This window comes from Polyergus mexicanus, unplaced genomic scaffold (genome assembly GCF_030449975.1).
Source record: "Polyergus mexicanus isolate NDT 795.1 unplaced genomic scaffold, iyPolMexi1.0 SCAF_8, whole genome shotgun sequence".
Classification (NCBI taxonomy): Eukaryota; Metazoa; Arthropoda; class Insecta; order Hymenoptera; family Formicidae; genus Polyergus; species Polyergus mexicanus.
The window spans coordinates 8096674-8122293 of NW_027223328.1; the positions used below are offsets into that span (position 1 = coordinate 8096674).

At 37.1% G+C, this 25620-nt stretch overlaps 1 long non-coding RNA gene across 3 annotated transcripts in view; it reads left to right on the plus strand.

Annotated features, from left to right (window-relative positions):
• LOC138935855 (uncharacterized) overlaps positions 1-25620 on the plus strand; it is a 101513-nt gene that overhangs the window by 11656 nt on the left and 64237 nt on the right. For 2 of the 3 annotated variants that reach the window (XR_011447302.1, XR_011447301.1), the window contains exons 2-3: positions 1230-1338; positions 19333-19375. This is a non-coding gene — a long non-coding RNA (uncharacterized lncRNA). The remainder of the gene's footprint in view (positions 1-1229; positions 1339-19332; positions 19376-25620) is intronic. The other variant, XR_011447303.1, reaches the window with a different exon arrangement.

Here is a 25620-nt window from a genome sequence, read left to right on the forward strand (position 1 = left end):
GAGCCAACAAGAACATGTTCTACGAGCGCGTCGATTAGCCTAACTGCGAATCGTTCTCGACAGCGGCAGCGCGCCTCGAGACAGCTAATTTGTGTAATCAGGATGAAAAGGGGGAAAAAAGGAAACATCGTGCGTTTGACTAAGTGTTATATATCGTTAAAACGTTTACCTTATTTTGTCATGCGCTTTGCAAGCGCATGTTTTTCAACACGGTCGATTAGATTAATTCATATCATCGGTGTCGTGCAGAATAGCCGAATATTTTTATTAAATTTTTCGAATCTCCTATTTATTTATTTTATTCCTTTCTTTTTATTCTTTTTTATCATTTCTGGAGTTTATTATATTAATATGCTGTATTTATTTTAGAAATCTTATTTCCAACATACTTTTAAAATAAAATAATACATATTATTGCTTTTTTTTTATATTATTATTCTATGAAACGGCTCATTTTTGCAATTTTTAAGAAGTTTTTCCGAATTAACGATGAAGCTGTGAAATGATCTGCAAATTAATCGGAAATTTCCAGCATTCATCATTGACGTATTCACGAGCTGATTTAACGATCCATTTTAGCAGTATTAATTTTTAGTGATGATGATTTCGATATTTTCTGAAAATCGATCATGAAAGAGTAAATAGCAAAAATAATTGGAACATCCTCATCATCATTGTCGACGTTGTTGTTATCTACGCAGTATTCGTATCGTCTCTAGAGAGTATTTAGAATCACTCGTGGAAAGGGACTATCGCCAATCTATTTACGCGCTTCTGAGCGTCTCGGAATTTTGGACGGCGGAAATTAAGCGAGACGGTATCGTCGAGTAAATTAAATTCCTACGCGCGTCGACCGGTCTCTCATAGCCGGTCTTCTATCCGCGGCCGAATATACATTTAATTCGTGTCTTGCTTATATCGATCGTCGAGAGATTCGTCATCGATTGCGGTCGGAGTTTCTCGCTCCTTCGAAGAAGAAGCTACGCCTCGTGATATTTAAAGCGTTCATTGCGGATATTGATTTAATATTCGATGTTTGTCGCGATACTTTATTCGCGCAATACGAATTAATTCGCGTGAGACATCGATGACCTCTACACTTTAAGAGGGGACGAGAGACAACTGATCTCACGAGAATCCTAAAGAGCTGTTTCAAAGAGCTCTCGTATTTTTATCTCGCTATAATTAATCTCGCTATGTAATTGCATATTGATACTTATTTTTTATAGGTCTCGGACATCCCGTTTAATCAAATCGATTTGCGGCAAAGTCCTCGTCATCGACTGAAGTCCATATTTCTTCCTTCCCGGCGCCACGCAGCACGATTTTATCGTGACGGTGAGTAATTCGTCGAATCTGCTTATACGTCTCGCTCATTTCTCGCAATCGGCTTTCAATGTCAGTCGTATAGTTCCGCAGAAATTTTGCACGTATTTGTATAACGTTACGAAGCAATTGATCAACGGAATTGCGGAATTAATAAATCGTCACGCGCGCATATCATTATTTTACATTTTACATATCACTTATTATTAATTGAAAGATACTTGACATAAATGTCGCCGTATCGAATGATTATTCTGCTATTCGGCGTATAACGATTTACGGAACGTAATCTCTTTGCAATTCCATTTGTTTGGATTATTCTCCGCCTTTTGAAGATTTCAAGCGGACATCGAGCAAGAGATATCGATACCTCGAAAATGTCGCAATTATAGATTTGGATGCGAATCTTTTGCGCAATCCTCGTTATCTTTGCACTCTTCACATATATCATTGATACGTATATCGAATATTTTCTTAGCCACAGATATTTTGACAAATTTTATATCGATATTTCTCAACGGATTTACGATGCTAATTTTACATTAATATCGTTTACTTAACGAGAAGTTATATCTATATTAATACAGCTCAGTTGTAATAAAATGCAAAAACAGGATTATGTTATCTGTTTTCATGTTTGGAGCTTAATTTATCTTTTATATGCCTGTATAAAATATTAATACACTCAAAGCACGTCGATGCGCGATACACAGTGTAGCGCGTGATAATTTTGTTTCGGGTCGCGTTAAGTCGTTAAGCTTTCTAAATTTTTTCATGTTATTTGACTCCCGCTATTTTTGAAGAAAATTTTAACTTGTTAGACAATATTATTGTCGATCAGAGGTTTAACTTATAAATCTTTATAACGAAAGTTCGCTTTTATCACCCTCCGATCCTTCAGTCTAACACTCTTACGACGCGAAAAGACGCTTATGCGTTCCCGATGAAGGGATGCCACGGCGAACGAAAACATTTCCTCGCGTCTGTAGGCGATTCGATTTTCAAAAGCCCGTCACGTAAGACGAGAACCAGACGAAGTTAGGCAACAAGTGGGAGATGGGACGACAGGAAAAAGAGTCAGGACGGCAAGGCAGGCAGGCAGGCAGGCAGGCAGGCAGGCAAGGCAAGCTTCCCCCTCGCGACCCTCGTTGAAGTTTCTCTTCTCTCCCGTCGGCTTTTGTTACATCCTATAGCAACTTTGACGACTACCCCAACACTCCTCTTCCCCGGCATATCTTCTCCCGCGTCATTTTTTATCCCGCTGTTCGAACGTCGTTATATCCTAACGATATACAACGGATATCCCTCCGAATCCCTCCCGTCTGCGTCGAATGTAATTATTACAAGAATCCTGGAAGAGAACGGTTAATAACGACTTAATTAGAAGAGAGTACGAGTGGAGCATTCAATTTCATATCGTTACCAAAGAAAATTATTTTTTATAAGCGAACAAAAATTATTTTTTCAAGAATTGTAAATTAATTTAAAAATTACGTTTTATGGAGAAATCTAATTTAAAAAACAATTATTATTCTTCATATTAGTAAATTTAGATGACGATATTTCGTAATCACTACAATCAGTATCAGTTATGCTTCCTATACAGCCTCGTCATTTAGCGATAATTATGTGTTTTTGTGTTACAAAGTAAACATGAAAACATTCGGTAATATTCTATTCGATAAACAAATGGAACGGTTGTTGGTGGATATAAAATTTCCATATCAAATCAATAATACAACACCCGACAGAATTTATGACAAATATATGCATTTTGGATTCACGGAATCACTTTCCAGACGATTCTATTTGATGCAGATTCAAATAAGTGTGCGCGTCAGATACATCGATTCCTGAGTTTTGCATTCCGACCGATCTCGTATGGATTTTTCTTGTTCACTTTATTAACAAGGAATATCGAAGAATGTTACCAGATACATCTTAGTACAAAATAAACGATCGGTCTTAAATTATCAAGTACAAGGAAAGTATATATGACCGAAGTTTGAATCGAATTTAAAGAACTTGGTATTTAAAAAATAAAATACAAAACTTGCACAAGATTATATATACTAAAATTATATTTATACATCTACAATTTATTATAAAGTAAAATATTATTTTTTAATCGTCGAATTGCAAAAGTTGTCAGGTTAGGTAAGAATCTATTGAATATTTGATCGAATCTTTTTTATCTATCTGTAACAAGAATAAGACTACAATTTGTAAAGATAAAAAACGTATTAACGATAACTAAAAATTATTTTTTCTACACAAACTGGTAGTAAGCGAGTCATTTCTAGGCTGGAAGTCTTAGGCGTCGTCGCGCCTATCGATTTCGCTTCTTTCGATTTATATCGGCCTTTTCGATTCAGGATAATCGGCGCGTGCATCCCAGCGATTGTGTGTCGAAAAGTGATGACGAGACCTTTACTGGAATCCGGTCTTTCCCTCTCTCTTTCTTTCTTTCTTTCTTTACCTCTCGTTCCTCGGCGATGCATCGCGACCGAAGGAAGGCAGCCTCTTCTCGAGAGCGATTACGCCATCGCGCGTACCCTCTCGCTGCTCAGGCCACACGGCCTGTGCCACACCACAGAAGCATCTCGGAAGCCGAGGAGGATGTACAAGGTAGAAAGGACGGAGAGTGGAGATCGCCGACGATGACGGCGGCAACGGGGCAAGGGGCGCGAGGGAACGCGGGGAAGGGTATTCCAACCGTCGTCCCGGATGTGCAGCATCATTACACGGCATTCTTCGGCGATGCAGGCGTCCGGGATCTTTCTCTTTCTCTCTCTCTCTCTCTCTTCCTTTTTTTCTTTCTCATTCTCGTGTCTCGCGCGACTCACATGAACATGGAACCGCGGACTGCCCCCCACACGGAAAGGGTGAAGAGTGAAGAGATAGGAACGAGATATCGGGGATGGCGAAAGGGGACTAGACACGAGATCAGACACGCGAGACGAGGGAGCGATAATCCAATCGCAATTGAGTATTGAAAGGTTTGAGAGAAGGTGCGTGGAAAGGTCTGGGAGTAGTCTTATCGAAAGATCACATTCTTGCCAAATCTTGAAATATTAATATATAGATATATTTTTATTATATTTATACGACGCCATCGAATATTTTGACGCGTTATTCTTTGGATAGTTCATATATTACCGATGATTTTTATAAATAGATATTAAATACATGCAGTTTGCGTGCCGATTAAAATATCCAATTACACTTTTACGACGTAAATGCACGCGCTGAATATCTTGGACAAGTGTTTCGTATTACCGGGAGTGGCGAATTACCGATTAAGAAGACCGCGTTTCAGGAAACTATTGCTTCCTCGATTACTATGCGAAAGGCGGCATTAGTGTCGCGTAGCATTCGCCTGTTTTCCGGGATGCGGGAAGATCCCTCGATCATTTATGCAAATTAACATTTTCCCGCTCCGGACGCGGACAGGATCGCGGTTGAACGCTAAGCAACGATTCGCCGAAGCGTAACACGAGCCGCTTAAGAGTCCATCGCGAAGAGACGACACACGTATATCGTATCTTTAGAATTTTACTTAGATAAGATGCATAAGGTATAGATCGTCCTATTCTCGTGTTCGTTCTTTAAATTTAGTTCTTTAAATTATATATACTGCGTACAAAAAAATCTCTGAAATATTTATAATACAAAACTTATCAACTTCTGGGCTATCGACATACTAAATTACTTTTTTCGTAGAAGCAAAAGAGCACATTCGATGCATATTCAAAGATTTTCAACGATAGTCTTGCATTTTTGTTTATAAATAATCAATAAATCTTTTTATGCAATATCGCTTCGCTGTTATGGGCCAATTAGTGAAGCAATTTTTAATCGTGGTCAACAAGTTGCTCTGCATAAAAAAGAAAAAGTATTCTTTCAAAGAATCTAAAATAATAATTTTAGCTTCTATATATTCACAATAATATTCCTTAATTTTTCATACCGTTACATAAAGACATTTCCAATTCTCATTTTTACAAGCACGAGATATTTAATTGACGATGTTGAATCGCAAGATCAACATGAGAATGTATCAACACTTGATGTTACAAATTCTTGGCATAGTTTAATTGGCCAATCTGTAAATGAAGAAATCTTTGCCCTTTTTTTTATTCTTAATATACCTTAAAAATACTAAAGAGTTGGCCCATCGATTATTAGTCATCGTTATATTAATAATATAATCAATCATCGAGGCCTTTGAGAAGTCTTCTTCCCGAAAAATCTTAATAATTTCCTTCGAAGCGCGGTTCCGAATCGCCGGACAAACCCATTGCGCGCATTCGATCTCCCAAACGAGTCGTCCTCGTGTCCCACGGGGCTGGAGGGAGAAGGTAAGTGGCCTAAGAGAGGTAGCGGAGTGTGTCGCTTCCACGGGAGTGCAACGCGTACGTTGTACGCATACGCACACGTACACATCCACGCCTTAGCGAACGACGGTCATCGTAGTCGTCGTAGTATGTACACTCGGCTTGAAATCAGTGGCTCGTACGAACTCTTGTGAAGGAGGTGGAGAGAGAAAGAGAGAATCGGATAGGAAGACGAGAGAACGAGCGGAACTGAGGTCCGCGGAGCTTCCTTTCCTTCGGACATGCCTGGCTGCCTCCTCGTCCTCTCCCACAGATTACGACCGACTTCACCTCTCTTTTCTCTCCGACCCCCGCGGTACCTCGTCGACAAACATACATACATACATATTCTTTCCTTTCTTCTCCTCTCTTTTAGCATATATACTTGAGTCTACATTATCTTTATCTCCAGTTGATAAATTTTCTTGAAGTTATGGAAATATTATTAATGAAGAAGTGGTTTAAATATAATTTCATTGTTTGCCGGTAGAGAACTTGAATTGTTTTCCTTTTAAAAAAATCAATCTATAATAGATTAATTTGTCATTTGCATAATTTATTACTGGTTTGATTTTTTGACAATTTTAATCTTTCACTTACAAATTTGTAGGAATTATGATTTTTTCATTTAAGATCGATTAGACAATATATATATATATATATATGTTATACGATCTTTATATCTTTTATTTTTTATCTTTGTAATCTAATTTAAAAAGAAAACTATTTTTTACATAGGACTTTTATTAATATTTCTATAGAAAGTCTAAGCTTTTTGAAAGCTCTAATTCAAGCTTACTTTTCGCGCGCACGTATTGCCAGTGTAAGAAGCTTTCTTGAAAAATTCTTGAAAAATTCTCAATTATTATATTTATATATTTATTATAAGTTTAACACTCATTTTCAAATTTATTCCAAATAAAATAGCCTTTTTTTTCTCTTTCTCGCTTTCTTTTTTTACGCTTGCTTGTCGACGACATGAGAAAGCACGATTGTTAATATCGAGCGCGTAACGATGACAATGGTGATCGCGAGACTATTAAGAACCTCCCGACCTCGAAAGGAGGAACTACGTTGGACGCACCTACTTCCGGGACGCGCCATGCCTCGTCGCACCTTCACCTGCGAGGAACCCGTTTCGCGGGCCAGGCCGTGAAGGATCCTCAGATATACCGGTGATTGTCATACATAAGAATCTGAATTGCACTAAAAAGAGCTAATCGAACTGTTAAACAATACACCGATATAAAAAACACATTTTTCTCAATTTTATAAATAGATATTTTTGCGTAAATATTTGATGCAAATTATGGTCTTTTATTTTATTATTTGCGGTATATTTAATATATCGACTTTATTGACATTTGTTTAGATTGAAATTTTCGTAAATATTCTATCGAATATATAAAAAGAACTAATAAAAGCAAGAATTTCTACAAATCGCATATTACATATTAGTCTTTTAATTTACAGAGATTCTAAATATGTTTATATTTTTAATTATATTTATGTGTGAGAGTTGAAAGTTAAAAACTTAAAATTTAGAGTTGGGAAATGAGATTCTATATACAATACGTGTTAAGCATTTTAATACATTATAATAAGCTTGTCCGTACTCATTATTGCACACATCGAGAATGAAATAAGCGCGTGTATTTTTCCCATCATCGCGGCCGTTCGGACGGCGAATTAATCGGCGAAGAAGTATGGGCGAGCCGCGACGAAAGTAACGGGGTGATCGTGAGTAGAAACGGATCGTGCGTACCATACGATAATACGCGATTGGTACGCAACAATGGACTATCGCAGTGCTGGAAAGTATCGCTGATGCAATTCGCGGCAAGTTGTGACACGTACACGCATATGCAGCACAATACAAAACGCAACATCGCCCGGGCACACATAAATCGCATACTTATCGCTCCCGTAAGCAGCCTTGAGAGAGACACCGTAATGCGTAATGTATATATCGGGTTCAGAGATCACGCAATCTCCGTCGTACCTACACAACTGGTTCACACTCCTGTGTTGCCCGACTTTGTCTCTAAAGTCGAAGTCAGACAGAACGCTCTTAACTTGCATTCTTGTCGGCTGTCACAATTTTCTGAAGACCCGTATCTGCAGGGATCCCTTTCCTTTAACTTGAAACTCTCGAGTAACAAACACAACAAGATCTCGTTGATTGATGCGAACCCTGAGAAAACCTAAAGGGCAAATCTACCAGATGTGACATTGTAACGCCATAACAGATTATATTGTAATTGTAAAGTATCAAGGTCTGATCCAAGAGAAAGACAAAGAGAAAAAAAGAGAAAATGCTTAGATCCAAGCTCAAGATCTTTTCATCCTCTTTCTATGAAAATATTAAAAAATGTAAAGATATGTTTTATACAAATTCATATACATTTCGTATTCATTTATCTTAGCCCTCCAATAAAATATACGACGTGGATGATCAGCATATGTGAACCATATTGGTAACCGAGTCATATTTCACGTTTTGCACCATTATTTTTTCGAGTTCCTAAAAGAATCTATCTGCAAATTTATCGACGAACGATAAAAATTTATCTGTTTTGCACAACAAGTTAGAACTTATGTTCCGTCTGATTTGAGTTCTACAGCCGCGCGCTATTCCACAGTAGCGGACCTTTCGATTGAGAAAGAGTCAATATTGCCTCGGTACCGCGTGTGTACAGTGCACGATTTATTAATACACCGCGTGGTGCATACGCCATACATCTGAAAGACAATGGCTCGCATTCTCAACACGCCCCGCCCGACTCTCGTTTCGTGTTTAAATCGCGTGTCATGATCATATTAGACAAATTGAACTCAAGACCAGACTGTCACATTTAGCACTAATTATACGCTAAGAGAACACCATTTTGCTACATATTCTCTCACCCTTATTTAGCGCTGCATTTAGCGATAATAGCGATAATTTCCGATTCTCAGTTTTGTACATTTAATACGATGATCGCATACACAATGTCAATATAAAATAAGAATCTGACAGTCGTAATTTGCACTAAAAAATAACATTATAGTTGAATATCTCTATATTATGTTTATTATATTTATAAAAATAAAAAAAAATATATATATAATAATCTTGAATCTTAAATTTGTAGACAAATTCGAGAATGTATATTTATTAAAAATTATCAAACAGTATTATCACGCACGCAAACTCTTTCTCTAATTCATATTTTATTAAAAAATAAAAAGCACAAGAAATTATAGAATCTTGTAAAAGATTTTTAAAGTTAGCGTATAAAGTATATAATATATAATAGTTATATGAATAAATGATAAATATATATACAAGTAAAGAAAAATTTATCTCAATATTTAGTTATTTGGCAATAAGATTCTTTTTTAAGTTTTTTTTTATTTTTTTATTTTATTTGTAAGAGAAATTGTTTCAGTTAGGTATACGCACGCACATAAAAGAAAAAGAGAGAGAGAGAGAGAGAAAGGGAAAAAGAGGAATGTGTATATAAACTTATGAAGGCGAGTGAGACGTAGAGTGATTAATGGTTCTCGTTTGACGTTTTGCCACATTTACAATTCAAATTAGATGTTCCGTACAGTGTGTCCCGGAACCAAACGGGTTGATTCGATCGCAAAAACTTGTGATCAAGGCAAGAGAAATAGCGGTCGCTTCGTTATCAAATGGTTAATAGCAATAGAATTATTTAATATCGAAGAAGATAAATTTTATATTTTTAGATGAAAGTAGATAACATGATTTTTCCTTAATATTTACGATTATCTTTTTCTACTTACGAGAATTTACTTTCAAACTTCAAGAATAAAAGCAGATTCTTTTAATTTTAATTTTTTTAATAAAACATAATTTTTGCATTTAAATATATAAATTTTCAGAATAGGAAAAAATGCTTCAAAATTAAAAAATTATCTTTTTCGTATTTTTATTAAAAACCGATATCAAATTTAGCAATTAATTTATGACAATATCTATAAAAGTTTGTAGCATCCTATATATCTAAGACATTTTAAGGGAAAAGGGGTTAATCGATCGTAGACTCATCGCGCGCACCCATCTCACCTTTAATGCGCGAGTATACTTTCACCCACAATCGATTCTGTAAGCAACCTGTTTAACACGTGATAATTAAGTTTTTTCATCACCTATTACGCAGTGCGCCCCCCCGGTAAGAATCTGTGTATGGCGATACGCAGACGGCGATGTAAAGTTATCGACGAGCGGTTGTGCCGTTGATCGCGGAAGAAGAAAACTTTGGGCAACTACGTCATCGTGTCCCAGTCTTTGCGGAGTTCCTGTACTCTGTATGGTTAGATAACAGCAGGAAGCCGACTCGGTTGCATAATATCGACGTTGCGCAATCGATAGCTTCACCTTATGCGCGCCTTATGTTGTTGTGTCGAGAGAGAGAAAATCCGTTTCGAAGGGAGGAGGGATGGATGATGGAGGACAATGTGCCTTTCGAGATAGAATTTCATGCAAAATTTAGCTTTACATTGTGACGTGAATTAATTAACGGATAAAGAATGCGAGTGAAGGAAAGAAAGATTAAATGATTTAATATTATAATAAAGCAAAATAAATGTATTGTTAAATTTCTATTACATTTTGTTAGCATCACAACTTCAGGATCATCGTTGATATTTCTTCCGATAAAAACGATAACACTATATGATGAAATGAAAAATATTTCTGTTCTATTAACACGTGCTAAATGCTGTTTGGTTTACAAGATATTGTTTTTAAGGTTTTAAACGGATCCTAATTCGCTCTACGATTTTAATTCATCTTCCAATTGTTGGTCCTATTCACTTAGCCAATTATTATAAATCAAATAGAATTTATACGCGTATTTTTCTCATAACATAATTATCGTAAACTTAATGTCGCTATCGTTAACAATCTTCGAGAGACGCTCTTATACTTTGATACACGCAAAAAAAAGTACATACATATGTTTTACCTCTTATACCGCCCCGCAATAGACTCTCTAATATAATATTTAAACGGAAAGTAACAGCGCGATACCGAATAACCGGTGGAATGACCAGAATGAATATCTATGCTCTGCTTAAAATTCCGCCCATTCTCGTCCGCTATATACCCGTGTAAACTAACAAACATTGTACAAGTAGCCTGGATGCCCTGGATCTGTGATATAAATTTCTGCCAGTGATTCGTTTGTGCGTGCGTGCGGTTCGATATATCGCCACTTTCGTCGACCCGAAACAATACCGGATGACTCCCGAATGGATGACTCGGAAATCTGGATTGCGTAAGGTTGTTTGTGTGTCGATAAATTCTGAACAATATCTTTTTTTCTGCGACAATACGGAACGGTTCTTTTTCGATCACACATAAGGTAAGAGAAAGAGACGACGTGATGATAAAAATTGATATCTGCAAAACGAATCGAATAAGATACAATACGTGTTGCGATAAGTAAGTAATTGGAAAATCATTTCATAAAAGAGAAGGATAAATTTTCCGGGTACGAAAGTACAATCCTTTCTCGCGATTGCAACTCGACAACCGGTGTCACACCCGAGCGAGCATTACTGATAGTGTTCTCTCTCTCTCTCTCTCTCTCTCTCTCTCTCTCTCTCTCTCTCTCTCTCTCTCTCTCTCTCTCTCTCTCTCTCTCACCAGCGTGGCGTCTCGAAGGTGGCACGTGGGCAGCTAGGCGTGTATCGATATATTTCCGAGATACGTTCGCGTTGGAAAAGTCGAACGCGATGAGGTAATCGGCACGAGAAACGGGTACAGATAACACGTGTGCGGTAAGCGACATAATGGATATGCATCTTTTTTCAAATGAAAACGAGATCCAACCTCGTGCAATTGACGGTACGAGAGTCAGAAGTCGATTACATACTCGGAATTTGAAAAAATTATTTGTTTTCTTTTTTTGCGTAACTAACGGTATAACGAACATTATCTATGATAATTATAAAAATATGCAAATAATAAAAGATGCGTAGTTAAATTTATATATTTACATTCTTAAAGAATATTGCAAATCTCGCGTAATATCCTATGCAATTCGTAAAACGTGTATAAAGTATTTATCGAGAGAAGATATGTTAATCGTCGCTTAAGATATCAGCATACAATATACAGATCGAAAAAGTCAGTAGTAGTCATGCAATCATTTAGTTCGTAGATCGTACATTTCCACGCGATCGCTTCGGAAAATCTCCGCAGGAACGACGAGCGGAAAAGGAGCTCGAACGCAAAAAAAAAAAAAAAACGGCAGACGGGCGTGAAAAGAGGGGCGGAGAGAAAAAAAGGAAGCAATCGCGCGGGTCAACAGCACACACATCGGGCGATATAAATCAATCTCTCGATTACGCAACGTTGATTTATCGTCGGCACTGAACGCGCTCGTTAGGCCGTCTCCTTCTCTCCCTCTCCCTCTCTCTCTCTCTCTCTCTTTCTCTCTTTCTCTTTCTGTCGATCACGTGTATTCGTGCGACGTCCGCGAGTCGCAAGCATACATATCCGTTCGTGTAAATATCGGTTATTATACGGGGTACATATCGGTGTGTAGGTAATTCGCGTGTTGACAGCTAATCGGCGCTATAATATCGTCACGAATAAAAGAAGACTATGAACGAGCTCAAATCGGCGTCGTTTACGGTCGCGTTTGTTCCGGTTCGTCAGCAGACGAACAGTTGACCAGATAAATTTCAGCATCTGGCCATCTGGTTATCAATGACACAAATGAGAAATTCGCGAATGATTACGTAACAAAATTCGCGAACGATGTGCATAAATAAAAATAAATATCCTAGGAATATATTTTTATATGTTTTTATAAATAGTAGACAATAAAAATGAGAAATATTAGAAATTTTCGGTTAAACATCTTAATCGAAATATATAATGCAATCGTCAAAAGGGAGAGTGATAGAATGACGAAACGTGGCATAACGTAAAAAATAAAATTTGCGATATTTAAAAAAAGAAAAACAAAAAAATATTGTTATATAAATATTTTATCGAAAATGATATTTGACCGCAAGATTGTAATTCCACGCGTTGCGTTCCTCAACGCGCATACAGATGCACTTGCTGGGACGAAGTTACGAATAGCTCCGCTGGTTTATGTCTAGCATCGCGTCTAGAATCCGCGAAATGATTTCTATTTCGGTTTCGCTATTCGTGAGAGAGACGAGAAGCGCTTGTTTGTTTTCACCCAGAAAATTTATGGCAACATCCCATTATGTTTCACACATATGTTTAATTAATCACATCACGAAATATACCGAGTTATACGAGACGAGCGGTGTCGACGATTGTCAAAGCTTGTAAAAATAACCAGTGTGTACCGTTTCTCTCGTCGGATGTTCTTCGCGCGCGCGCGCGCGAGAGAGATTGTGTTTCTATTCTCGTTCCGGCATCTCATCGTCGTATTTTCCAAGAGCGCTCGCGGAAGTTCGCCGCCGGCATTTCCTTTCTATTTTCTACGGTACGTATCTGCACACTGTTTCTTTGGAAACTTTTCGGTATTATGCATCCGATACTTGGCAACTGAGAATCTCTTTGTAAATCCTGCTACAGAGATCTTGCCGATGCACCATCGACCCGGAACACTGTCGACGGTTTTAGATGTGTCCATCGACACGTCACAACACAACGCGATATAGAATATATTACGAATATAATATTTTTCGCTTTTAAAGAAGATACATATGTGCGCGAAGATATTTTCTCTCGACAATATATGCATTTCTAAAAGAAGGGTTACAAATCGCTTTATTTTTAATTTAAAATAATTTCTATTCTTATATCCTTCAAGAAGATATATGTAGCAAGATATATGTAATATGTAAATTTGAAAAAAAAAAAAAAAAAGAGTTCGCCGACGAAATCAAATCGCGTAAAAATAAAAATGTTAAAATTAAAATATAATTGCCGAGAGGATTTTTCTTTTAATTGTTCTCACGATCTACAATTTCATCGCGTTAGTGCTGGAAATTTACAAGTACGTTGGACGCCTATCTACTACGCTAACGAATAGCACGTAATAGCATGAGTATCGATTAATAGGCGAAAAGCGCACGAGAAGCATTAGCGCGGAGTAACGTCGAGGCCGAGTACCGGTTGTAACGGTACGTTACTGTATTGTGCATTATCTATAAATTGCGTTTCTCACTGGTGTGTACGTGCATAGACATCACGTTTTTCTTCAGCCTTGAGAACGCCACGAGCCCGTTATGCACACGCGCGCTTATCCGAGACTCAATCGCTATTACTGCCGGTATGAAAGTGCGAGTCCATAGTGAAAAGTATGACACGCTAATGACATAAGACCCCGGCCGCGGCCGGACGGAGAGGGACGCAGGAAATTAACGCGTGGTTAATTAATTCCGTGCTACGAAAGCCAGAAATATATTGTTTCGAAATGTTAACGGTATGTCGAATAGTTCCGTCTTTCTTGATATCGCCGTTAAGTTGAATATGCGTATACTATAAGAATATCAGGTTTGGAAGTATCGCAATGCTACCGATATTTACGAAGAAAAAAAGGAGAAAGAGAGATATTATCGAATCAGTTTTCAAAAGAATCTATCGATATGTAGAGTAGTCTTTTCGTAAAATGCAAATTCGAGAAAGCTCGAATCCTGCTCTTCTCCTTCTCTTGTCGCTTCTATTTTCCCAATTTTTGTTTCAAGCTTCTTAGAACAATTAATTTTACAACTAATTTTCTAATCGTTAAATTTACTAGTATATTATCGTCATCTATATTTTAAATTTAGGAACAACTTGAAAATTATTATTAAGAGAGAGAGAGAGAGAGAAATGCACTTTAGTGGAAAATAATTAAATATTAAAAGAATTCGAAAGAAATTTGAAAAAATAAAAAGAGCATTCTGCCTGCTATACGTACATGCTAAACTTTTATAATCTGCGTTTTAAATAAATCTGTGATTTCGGAGAGATTTAATTTTTTTTTTTATTCGAATAAATTTAAAAAATCTAAATTTTGTTATTCCTTCAAATTTTTAAATTTTTCCTCATTGATGTCACATGACTGCCCACATGTGGAAACATGGACAACCATCATTCTAATTTCCCGTTTAACTTCTACTATACACGATTAAAAAAAGAGACACTATATTGGTGCACCCTGTCGCGTTGATTTGTTACGCATTCGATAAGGCGCTATCGACCTCGCGCGGAGAAAGTGGGCTCAAATAATAATAATGTAGGCGCGATTTTTTAAATAAATGCACCGCTTGTGTGCGTTACGTCAAGGATGCAGTCGCGCGAGATGCTACGCGCGTCTATTATAATGCATCTGTGGAAGCGTGGGAGCTGCGTTGGATCGCTGCGTATGATTATGAGTACGAGAATGATTTCCTCTCACGACGGCTTAACCACGTTTCATCTCGCCGTTTATAAATAAGGCGACCTCTCTTTCTCTCCATCTCTCTCTCTTTCTCTGTCTCTCTCTCTCTCTCTGAAGAGATAAAAGGAGATGGAGAAGAAGGAGGAGGAGAGGAAGAGAGGTGCGCGCTGCTCAGTTCCGGCTTCCAGTCGCCCGAGTCTCTATTAATACTCGATCCTCTTTAGTCTCCGCGTCCTCTCCCTCCTCCTTCTCTCTTTCACCTCGTTCGCCGATCCGTTACTCAATCCTTCTGTCTTCCCGCCACTTTACGCGCGCTTTTCCCATCGGTGATTCCCGAAGAAATTATACGCTCGACAGGCTTGTTCTGAACGAGATTCTGTTTTAGGTCTTGGTCGCGCTAAACAAAGGGGGTTTGGATATCACAGTTTCTTTTTTCCTTTCCGATATCGTTCTCTATAATTATTTTGAACATTACTCAGAACTATAAACCGTCAAGTCTCATCCACAATTTTCTTAAAGTGTGAAAATCGAAAGATGATTTATAATTTTAGAAACAAAAAATGGTAGAAAAAATTTATTTAGTAAAATATATTTCAATTTAAAAAACGGCAGGATATTATTATCAGTATTTTATAATACCGTAGTTGATATCTTAAAAAGGAGGAAACTACTCGACAATATTTCCCCTGACCACTATAGAGATTTTCCTTTGCGGTGTCCGATAGGGGTTTAGGGAAACGCATAATCGGGGCTTATGGTCCAACTCACGCACGCACGCACGCACGCACGTACATACGTACGTGGTCCCGCTGTATAGATAACACTGTTGTTCGACACCATCGTAACCAACAGGCATTTGCGTGCGGCAGGAATGTCCACGGTCACGTCTAATCACGGTTAATCGGTATTCTAATCACGCGGCCGCAACCAAATCGAGATAATCGATCGCGGTCAACGTAGCGATCCTGCACTTGGAGTACTCGATGCAAGTACTCGCGAACAAAGTATCGTAACGTAATTAAATGATTATAATTAACTACGGGCGGTGAATCATCTTCTCCTCCCGTGATTCATGATGTAAACACTCCGATACAATACTGTGCCGTATGCTCGACGTCCGGAAATGATTGCAAAGCGAGGAATCACGAGAAATCGAGTATCATTTTTTAGATCTAAAAAAATATATAGATAATTTTTGATAGTTTTGTTATACATATTTATATTAACATTTCATTTCTATTATTTTGCTAATTTGTCTTTAATGATTATGGATGTTTTTTAATTTTATTTTTTACTTTATTTTGCTAACAACAAGACTATACATGTATTATTTAATTAAATATTTTTTATTCTTACTTATAATATTATCCAGAATTCTTTTGTTTTTACTGCTGTATTATATCGCTAATACATATTACGCTATAATTAAACAGAAGTTCATCTATATGGTATTAAATCAGCAAAGAATATATATTTTTATTGCAAATAATATTGCAATATATATTACGGGAATTTTAAAATAATATCGGAGAAAAGATTTTAACTGTGACAAGTGAATAAAAATATACATTAGCTAAGTAATCAGTCTAACAGCGCATGTGTATGTTTCAAACTATAGCTTTAAATTAGATAATATCGCCTGATGCCACTTGTCTCTAATCTTGAGCACTAGAGCTATCCCGCTTTTTCTCATCGCTTTACTCCAACAATATTGAAGTACGTTACAATAATATAACGAAAGCAAACTGCTGCAACATCCCAAATATTGATATAAATTTTAACACGCACAAACATCATGATCACGCACATGTATCGTGCTATGAAAACAACAATGTCCCAATGTGGAAACGATATACTACAAATATATTTCTTCGATCGATGGAAAATCTTTATCGTGAAATGACGTTGATTATGATAGGGATAATGCGATAGGGCGTGAGAAATGTACTTATTATCGAGCCGAAAGGGAATAAATCGCACGCGGCACCGACAGTGACTTTGATAGTAAATCACAGCTGATCTATGGATTAGCAGGATGTCACTAGACTCGCCCTTCCAAATTAGCCTTTTCTCTGTTAAGGTTTATGTCTCGTAGATAAACGAGAAACTAATTTTATAAGTAACGAATAAAAATTTTTTCTGGCACTCTCTTTTACAACACTCTCTGATTTACGAAAACATGATTAATTATAAAATCGTGCGCGCATTAATCAATGAAAGATAATGCACGACTTTACATAATATTCTCGACATTAATCACATGTGATACGCACTTTGTTATAATGCAACGAGAGAATAATGTAAAAATTATTGATTAAGAAGCTATCGAAAATCGCGAATTTATTCTTTTTCCCTTTCTACCTCGTAACATATATATATAAGTCAAAATAAAAAATAAATGTTCTGAAGATGTAATATTCGAAAAGATGTGATTATTTGCGCGATACATTGCGATCGAATAAATTATATAAAATACATATTTTAATAAATTATATTGATATGCAGACATTGAATTTTTGTCATGCGTTTGACAGATATCAAATATAGCTCGTTAGATACCAATTGTATTTACTAATTAAATGCGCCGCAATGTCGCTCCATTCAAAGTCCTATCCGCAACATTTCGCTAATGATCAAAAAATTCGGAAATGACATCGACAATTCAACTGTGATATCGCGCGACATCACACAATTCGCGAGTTAATACCAAGGTAAAACGTAATGGACCGCAAGAAAATATGTAATATATAAAACAAATATATAAAATATATAATCGGTATTTGATATTGCAAACATTTCCAACACATATATAAATCCCGCGAAATATGTATATCACTGATAAACATTGTTGATATATTATATCATTCCGTTATTTAAATCAAATAGTCGTCTCATCGTAATATTCTTACTATCATTTATCGCGAGAATTAATAAATTACGCAAACTCTGATAATTGTGCTAATTGTAATAATTATAGGGAATGATTGTTTGGCATCTTCCGATATTTTTCGCAATCGCATTTAAAAAAATATGAACCTCTCGCAACCTTTTATCTTTTCACTCGATTTTCGCTGCACCTCCATCATATGTATTATCAATCGGATTATGATCGTGAAATATTAGAAATTGCACGACGTGGTTATTTTATATAAGTTAAAGATTATTAATTCTTCACAATTAATTAATTCACAATTAATCGCATATCGAGGCGATTTATCAAAGCGGATATTTCTTGCGATATATTCATTTGAAGTAACAATTAAAATGACAGAAATTATAAAATATTTTATTACGACAATTATGATATTTTATATTATTTTTAAATATGCTGGTATTTATACATAATATATTTTACGCCGTGATTCGAATTTTTTGATAATTTACATGAAATTATTGATTATTTTCGGATTATTTTCATGCGGTAATATACGAATCGCAGAATCGAGCGATTCATGTTACGAAAAGTCACGATATAACGTAGATATATTACACGTGTTACTTTTTTATTAACAATTCATTTGAAATTCAAGAAACGTAAATAACATTTCTTTCAAAATATCTTAGATATTTTATGATAACCATAAATTATGTTACTGTCATATACTTATATTCGGTATTTATTTTCTGTAACCTATAGAGCACGCTATATATTGTGTATACGTAGAGATCCTTTAATAATAATCGCGAAATAACGTCTCCGCGATTTTCATTGGTACCGCCATGTTTTGTCAAACTGATATAATAGATATAGTATGATTGTGTATGACCATTATGGTAATGTCTGTAAACGAAAGTGATAAACAAACATGTGTTTGACAAAACATGGCATCATTGATCTAACTTACGAGACTTTTTTTCGCGACTCTTATTAGAGAGTCTTTATGTCTCTACATAGTCACCTTGTTGTCATTCGTGCGGTAAGGTTCGAGCGAGGTACAAGTCCTTTCGTGTGTATCGTAATATCTTTCTGAACGCGATCACGCGCGCTCGAAAAATGATTAAACGAGCAATCGTTTTTTTATAATTAATAAAATTAGCGATTATCTGTCGCGATAATAACATGTAAGAGTATCGCGAATTAATGATTATTTGATTTAAGTAATTCGACTCGCGTGTGATATCAGGTCGATATCAGGATAACGTTACCGATGATATGATTTGTTAATCATTTTCGGATTGAGAATGCGCATAATACACGAATCGTAAAATATTGGTTGAAATATTAATTATTTTTATTATTTGAATATATTTCCATGTTACAGATCATTGTTATGTGCAGGTTTCCGCCGTTGCACCGTCATATTGGTGAGTGAAACTCATTTGATTTCAAATTATTTTATTGTGTTTCTGATTGCCAAAAAAAAAAAAAAATGTAATAAATATGGAGATTTTTATCTATTTATAAAATAATCTCTTTGCAAAAATAATGTCAGCGTTAGCTTTTCGGGCGAAAAATTATTGTCCTTATAAAACATTGATTTATATGAAACTCTTAATCTAAAATGATAACATTTTCCCAAGACATTATTAGCAGTATAAAAATTTAATATACTCAGATATTTTATGGGATTCCGGAAACACACAGGTCGCACCTGAATGGTATGCCACGATAATAGTGAAATAACACTTTGCGAGTGCCTCCGAAGTCGCATAGTTTCCGTCTAATAACAGTGGCAGTCGTCATTGACTCGTTATAATAATTCTCTTAACGCGCGGATCTTTATTCGCCTCGTCTATCCACCATTTATTAGTCCGCCATATAATAGTCGTCGGCGCGCAAAGAAAGCAACTTTTCCTTCTCTCGCTAATGAGACTGATCTCATGGACAGTTCGACAGCTGGATCGCCGTTATTGTACGGTTTATTAATAATACAAATCTATCGCATTAAAATCAGATCTGTTCTATTCCCATCTACGTTTCCGTAGAATTAATCTCGCTGAACTGACACCGCGAAGGAACATTTCTATTTACATGTCGCCGTGGAATAGCATCGTGAATCCTTGCTATATCCGACGATCGTTTCCTGCCTCCTCTCTCCTGTCTAACGGACTCACCTATATATATCTAAGTTGCTTTTTATAATTTATCGCAAATTACGACATCCGTTCGAAACGTTGTCCGTCGTAAACAGATTTCGCGCTGCACAGACATTCGTAAAATATCCATTTGTACGCTCGACGAGTAGATAAAAAAATTTTAAATTAATCGCGTAAATGTATTTAAGTTAATTTTCTGGCGAAACGCTGATGCTTGATATATTCTTGAAGCTTGTTTGTGGCGATTTTCATTTTTCTGCGCATATCGATTCTATGTAATACTAACAATAAATCCCAGCTGCTGCCAGATTTCATATCGTCCAAATGGATGCATTGTTCTAACCGCGGCTACAATATGAGAGGGTTGCATTGGCTATTTGATTTATCTGGAATTAAATTTTAAAATTTCTCACACGAAAGCCTTTCCGACACAATTTTTAGTATTAAGCTAAACTAGATTTTTCTGTCGGCAAAGAATACCGTGGTTGCAAGAATTGGTGCAATTATTTAACTTTTATATCGTATATTTTCGATTCTTAAAAATTAAACGTAATACAATATATCACGGATGGTGTATATTTTTGAATGCGACATAAAAAAGCACATGTTACTTCGAAATAGCAGAGTTCGCTGGTAGATTGAATATCGAAAAGTTTACGTCACGTTACAACATCATCAAATAGACGATGTGAACTCAGAGGATTGGGTGTCTAATTTTAACGGATGTGTGTAAAAATTTTATATTCTTCCTCTGTGTGAAGAATGGCGAATTCACTTGCGAATATTCAAGTGTTTTAATATATAATACTTTGCCAAATATATACGTCTACACATATCAAATCAAATTGCAGAGACTGTGAATCAGGCGCATTCACTTCAGACACTTCAATATTCACGTTCTTTTAAAAGCGGGAAGCGGGTTCTCCGCCTTCTGGCGGACTTAAGATCGGACGAACGTATACTCAAATCGAGTCGCAAGATGTTATTAATAGGCTTAATCGTACCGCGTGGGAACCGAATCACTGCTGGAACTAATTGTCACGGGTGTGCTCGGTCAGGGTCGGTGAGCGGCGGGATTTCGTCGCGACCGGAAGTCTCCGCAGGCTTTTCGACGACGTCGAGGAAACCGCGCGCGCTATGACGAATAATGCTATCGTGCATCGGCACGTCCGTTTCCACGAGATATCTGACTCTCTTTAATCAGAAAGAAATAGTTAGCGTACTCGAGATAAAGATCGCGTAGTGCTCGACTGCTGCTCGACGCATGTTTGGACAAAAGACCGATGTTATCAATTTCGCAAATTGCATAGCCAGCGATTTTGCGAAAGGAAAAGTCGAGAAATAATATATTATTTTGAAGCCATTTTTTATTAAAATAAAATATACAACACGAAAATTTAATCAAAAGTCTTTAACCGTGTGTGTATTATAGTATAGACATTATCGTATCTTAATAAATTATGTCTGATAAATAAAATACATCGATGCTATTATGCAGAAATTTTATGACAGATAACTCTGATGCATCCTGGTCATAGAAAATTAATGTGATATGATATTGATAATGTTACGATTAATATGTCATCGGACAAAATATTATAGCAATTTAACAAATTTGATTTAATATAATATTATTATGAAACGAAAAGATTGCAAAAATACTTTTTATCGTAGTAAATCTTTTATACGATTATGCAAGAAAGTAAAATTTATCAATTTATGCGCATAATTATATGCGTGAAATCGAGAGTATATAAAAATTTTATTTCTCCATTACGTCACGGATAACAGTTATATTACATCGTAACGCTCGCGTGGTCAGAACGGCGAATCTCTTTTTTTATAGTCGCTGCCATTCGTTGCGACGAATAATTTAACCATAAAGAGCATTCTTGAATTAATCCGTGTTCCTATTTACTTACAACGAGCTCGCGCGAAACTATTTTCGCTCGGGTACGCGCGCAGGAAGTAGTAACGATTTCCACAAGATGACGTAATTCGGCGCAACGAATCCGACAATGAGCGACGAAGAAACGGAGCTGACGCGAACATTATATATATGTATACGGAGAAGAGAAGACGACGGCGGAACGGAGGAGGAAGTGACGCGGCGCGGAATCACGCGGACTTGCGCGGAAATAATCTCATCGGAAAATAACGCGTCATCCACGTGAGTGCGTGCGCGTGTACATCGCGTGACGCGTCCTTCTCTTTCTTCTTTGTAATAACAGCAGTAACGAGACAGTTCTTCTTTTTTTCGCGCGTCGAACGTTTTAATACGCTATTGCTCTTATCTAGTTAATGACGACATAAATAATTGCCGGTAGCGTGACGGTAATAAATGACAACTTACTTAACCGTTATAAATTATGTTCTAATTTTCTCCGCAATTTTTCTCAGATGAGATGAAAGGGTATTTCGTTTCTCTCATATTTTCAAATTGCAGTCTGGTATATATATATATATAATTTCTGATATTTTGCCAAACTATAAACATATTAATTATAAATGTTCAAAAATAATGACTTTTATTTATACGCCCTATTACATTACATATATTATAAATAAACAAATATTTATAATAGTTTATTCTCAATATCGTGCCGAATTAATCTCACGATCTAATTAAAATTTACAAAAGATAAATAATATATGACAAAACATGAACAATTCCATTAAAAAAAAAAAAAGAAGAAGAAAGAAAGAAAAAAAGATGTAAAATACTTATAGTACTTATCCATTATTATCATCATCATTATTATCATTATCGATATTATCGTCATGATTATCATTAAACATCAACAACGTCGAGTCATCAACGTTATTCAGGCCGTGTGACTCTGACCAATCCTTTTTTTCATGGATGGAATTTGAATGAAGAACTCGGTTAACCGGCGTCCAAACTATTCCGGGAAGAAATTCCTGCGCACGGACGGAAGTCGGAATATCTTCGTTCGCCCGCGGCATCATCACGTTCGCCAGGTACACAAGGCTACATGCGTGCGTTTACCGAGAAGCAAAGCGTAGCGTTTGTAAAGAATGACAATTAAGACGATACTACCTTTCTCTGGCAGGTGCGTTTAAAATATCGAGTCAAATAAATCAAGTACTTGAAGCAGAAGCGAGAAACATCTTGTTTAAAAGTTTCCAAGCAAAAGTATATCTATATTTGGTTGGAGAAATCTTTAATCTTTACCACAAACTTATGCATTAACTTATATGCATTAATATTAAATCATATCATTGGCGATAGTTTCACGATGATCATTAGATAAATATTTTGCACGTTAATAAGTGTTAGGTTTGAATCATTAAATATAATAATATAAATTTTCTAGTAAATCCGCATAATTTTTTCATTGCATGCGCGCGAACATTCCTCTTTTTATTTCCGTGTCTCTTGGAATAAGCGCAAGCGAACGTTTCCCGAGGCCCTTTCCTCGTTTTCTCATACTCGACGCAAAGTTCGACGCTATCTCGCCGCGACGCCCTTCCCCGGTCGCCGTCGCCGTCGCCGTCTCCGCCACCCCTCCCGCTACATTCCCTGGAAAGAGGAGAACTCTGGAAATCCTGGCGAGGAACGTCGGTTCCGGTGGGAGGGTGACGGCGGTAGAAACTCCCTGGGGGGTGGAGGAGGAAGGGCGGCCTCCCCGTCTGGGAGGCATTTCATTTCCTTGGCGACTTCCGGCAAACGCGACGCTTCCGCCATATCGGGGCCGACGCCACCGTCGACGTCGAGTCTGTTCGTGTTCCTGCGCTCCCTGGTTCCGGTTCCGGTACCCCCCCCCCCCCCGGCCTCCGTCTCCGGTCTCTGTTCATCCCCCCGGAGCCCACCGTCGTCCTGATTCGAGCTTCCACCCACGGCCCCGGGCGAACCGGGTCCTTCCGCTACCTCTCTCCGACGTTCTCCTTTCGCTTCCGTTCGTGCCACCTCTTCCGCCTCCCCCTCGCCACCCGGCACTACCCTCTTCCGCTGCCACCGCCGGTAGGAAGCGTTCTTCCTTCCAACTCGTCTGCAACGCCGTTCTGTTGTCGTTAACGCTACCAGTGCTATTATCATTAATAGTGTCGTCGCTAATGCAGTTGCATGGAAAACTTATCGTTTAAAATACGCTCCTTTCTCCCGCGAATAAATGTCAGATCATAGGTATCGATACGACCCCACTCTTATAAACTTTCGCGTATTATAATAAATCCTTTATTATTTGCACGCTATATAATTGCAATAAATATTAAACGCAAGTTTTAATAGTACTTGGCGCAGAGCGCGTGATTTGATTTACAATTAATTAATAACTGAATATATAATAACGGCACGTGTGACGGCCACTAATTTCCTGAAGTAACATTTCCCGAAGTTCCATTAAGTAAATCAAGATAATTTTGATACTACATATAGATATTTAAAAATAATCTCTATATTTATTTGCAACAGCGAGAAAACACTTGAATAATCCGAATTAAATAAATCAAAGTTGCAGCAATCCCATCCTCGATAAGGGACTAGCGTAAGATTGATCGCTCGGAGAACTGTCTATAATTTATAGTGCGAGCTGTCTTTTCGAGACATCTCGATCGGATCGACTGTAGAAGAGAGGGAAATCTCGATCGATATGCGTCACGCGCATCCGATTATTTCAAGATCCACTTAACGTCGCCGACGCTGACAAAAGCGCGGATATATCTCACTCTTCTATCCTTTTCTTCTCCTCTCTCTCTTTTTCTTTCGACCAGTATTCTCTCCTGCGATATTTCGTGTAACGGGAGAAATTGGTATGCTCGCGCGTGTCGCGGGATTATGTATTCCCGATGAGAAACCGAGCGGTTCGTGCACTTACCCCGGATGTACGTGTACGCGGCGACGCGTCGCGAGGAACGGGCTTTAAGCACCTGTCGCACAGCGTCTTCCCGACTTCGCGATGCCAACGAACTCTCTCGCGACGATACACTCGGAATACATTTCGTGATGCGAACAAGGGCGTCTTTTTCCCGTCATAGTTTATTCGCAGCTAGATATCGATAGCGGTTAAGTAGCTTTCACGAGAGAGCGAGAGAGAGAGCGTGATTCTCTTTCTAGATTGGAGCGTCTCCGTGTGTCTCGCGTTTGTCCATGTGTCTTAATCTGGATGAGTATAAATGTATTTGTGTCTTTCCCAAATATGTATAACGGTAAAAGGAGATGTATGTCTCAGCATGCTATATGTGAATGAAAATTATTATAGCATTATTTCTTTGAAAGAGAATGCTATCGTAAAGAGAACGTATTTTGTTAAAAATAATTGGTCGTATAATTTAAATAAAAATAATATTCACCAAATGTCGGTAGTATATTAAATTTAAATTATGTACGTATCATTTACGCTCATTCCAAAATACGTTAATTATAAAATACATTAGCGATCTTAAAGAAAATTTTTATATGATCATGTTAAAGGTCTTTATATTTTTTTTAACTTTTTGATATATAAGTTATAAGTTATACTTACACATTTGTTACGTTATACATATACAAG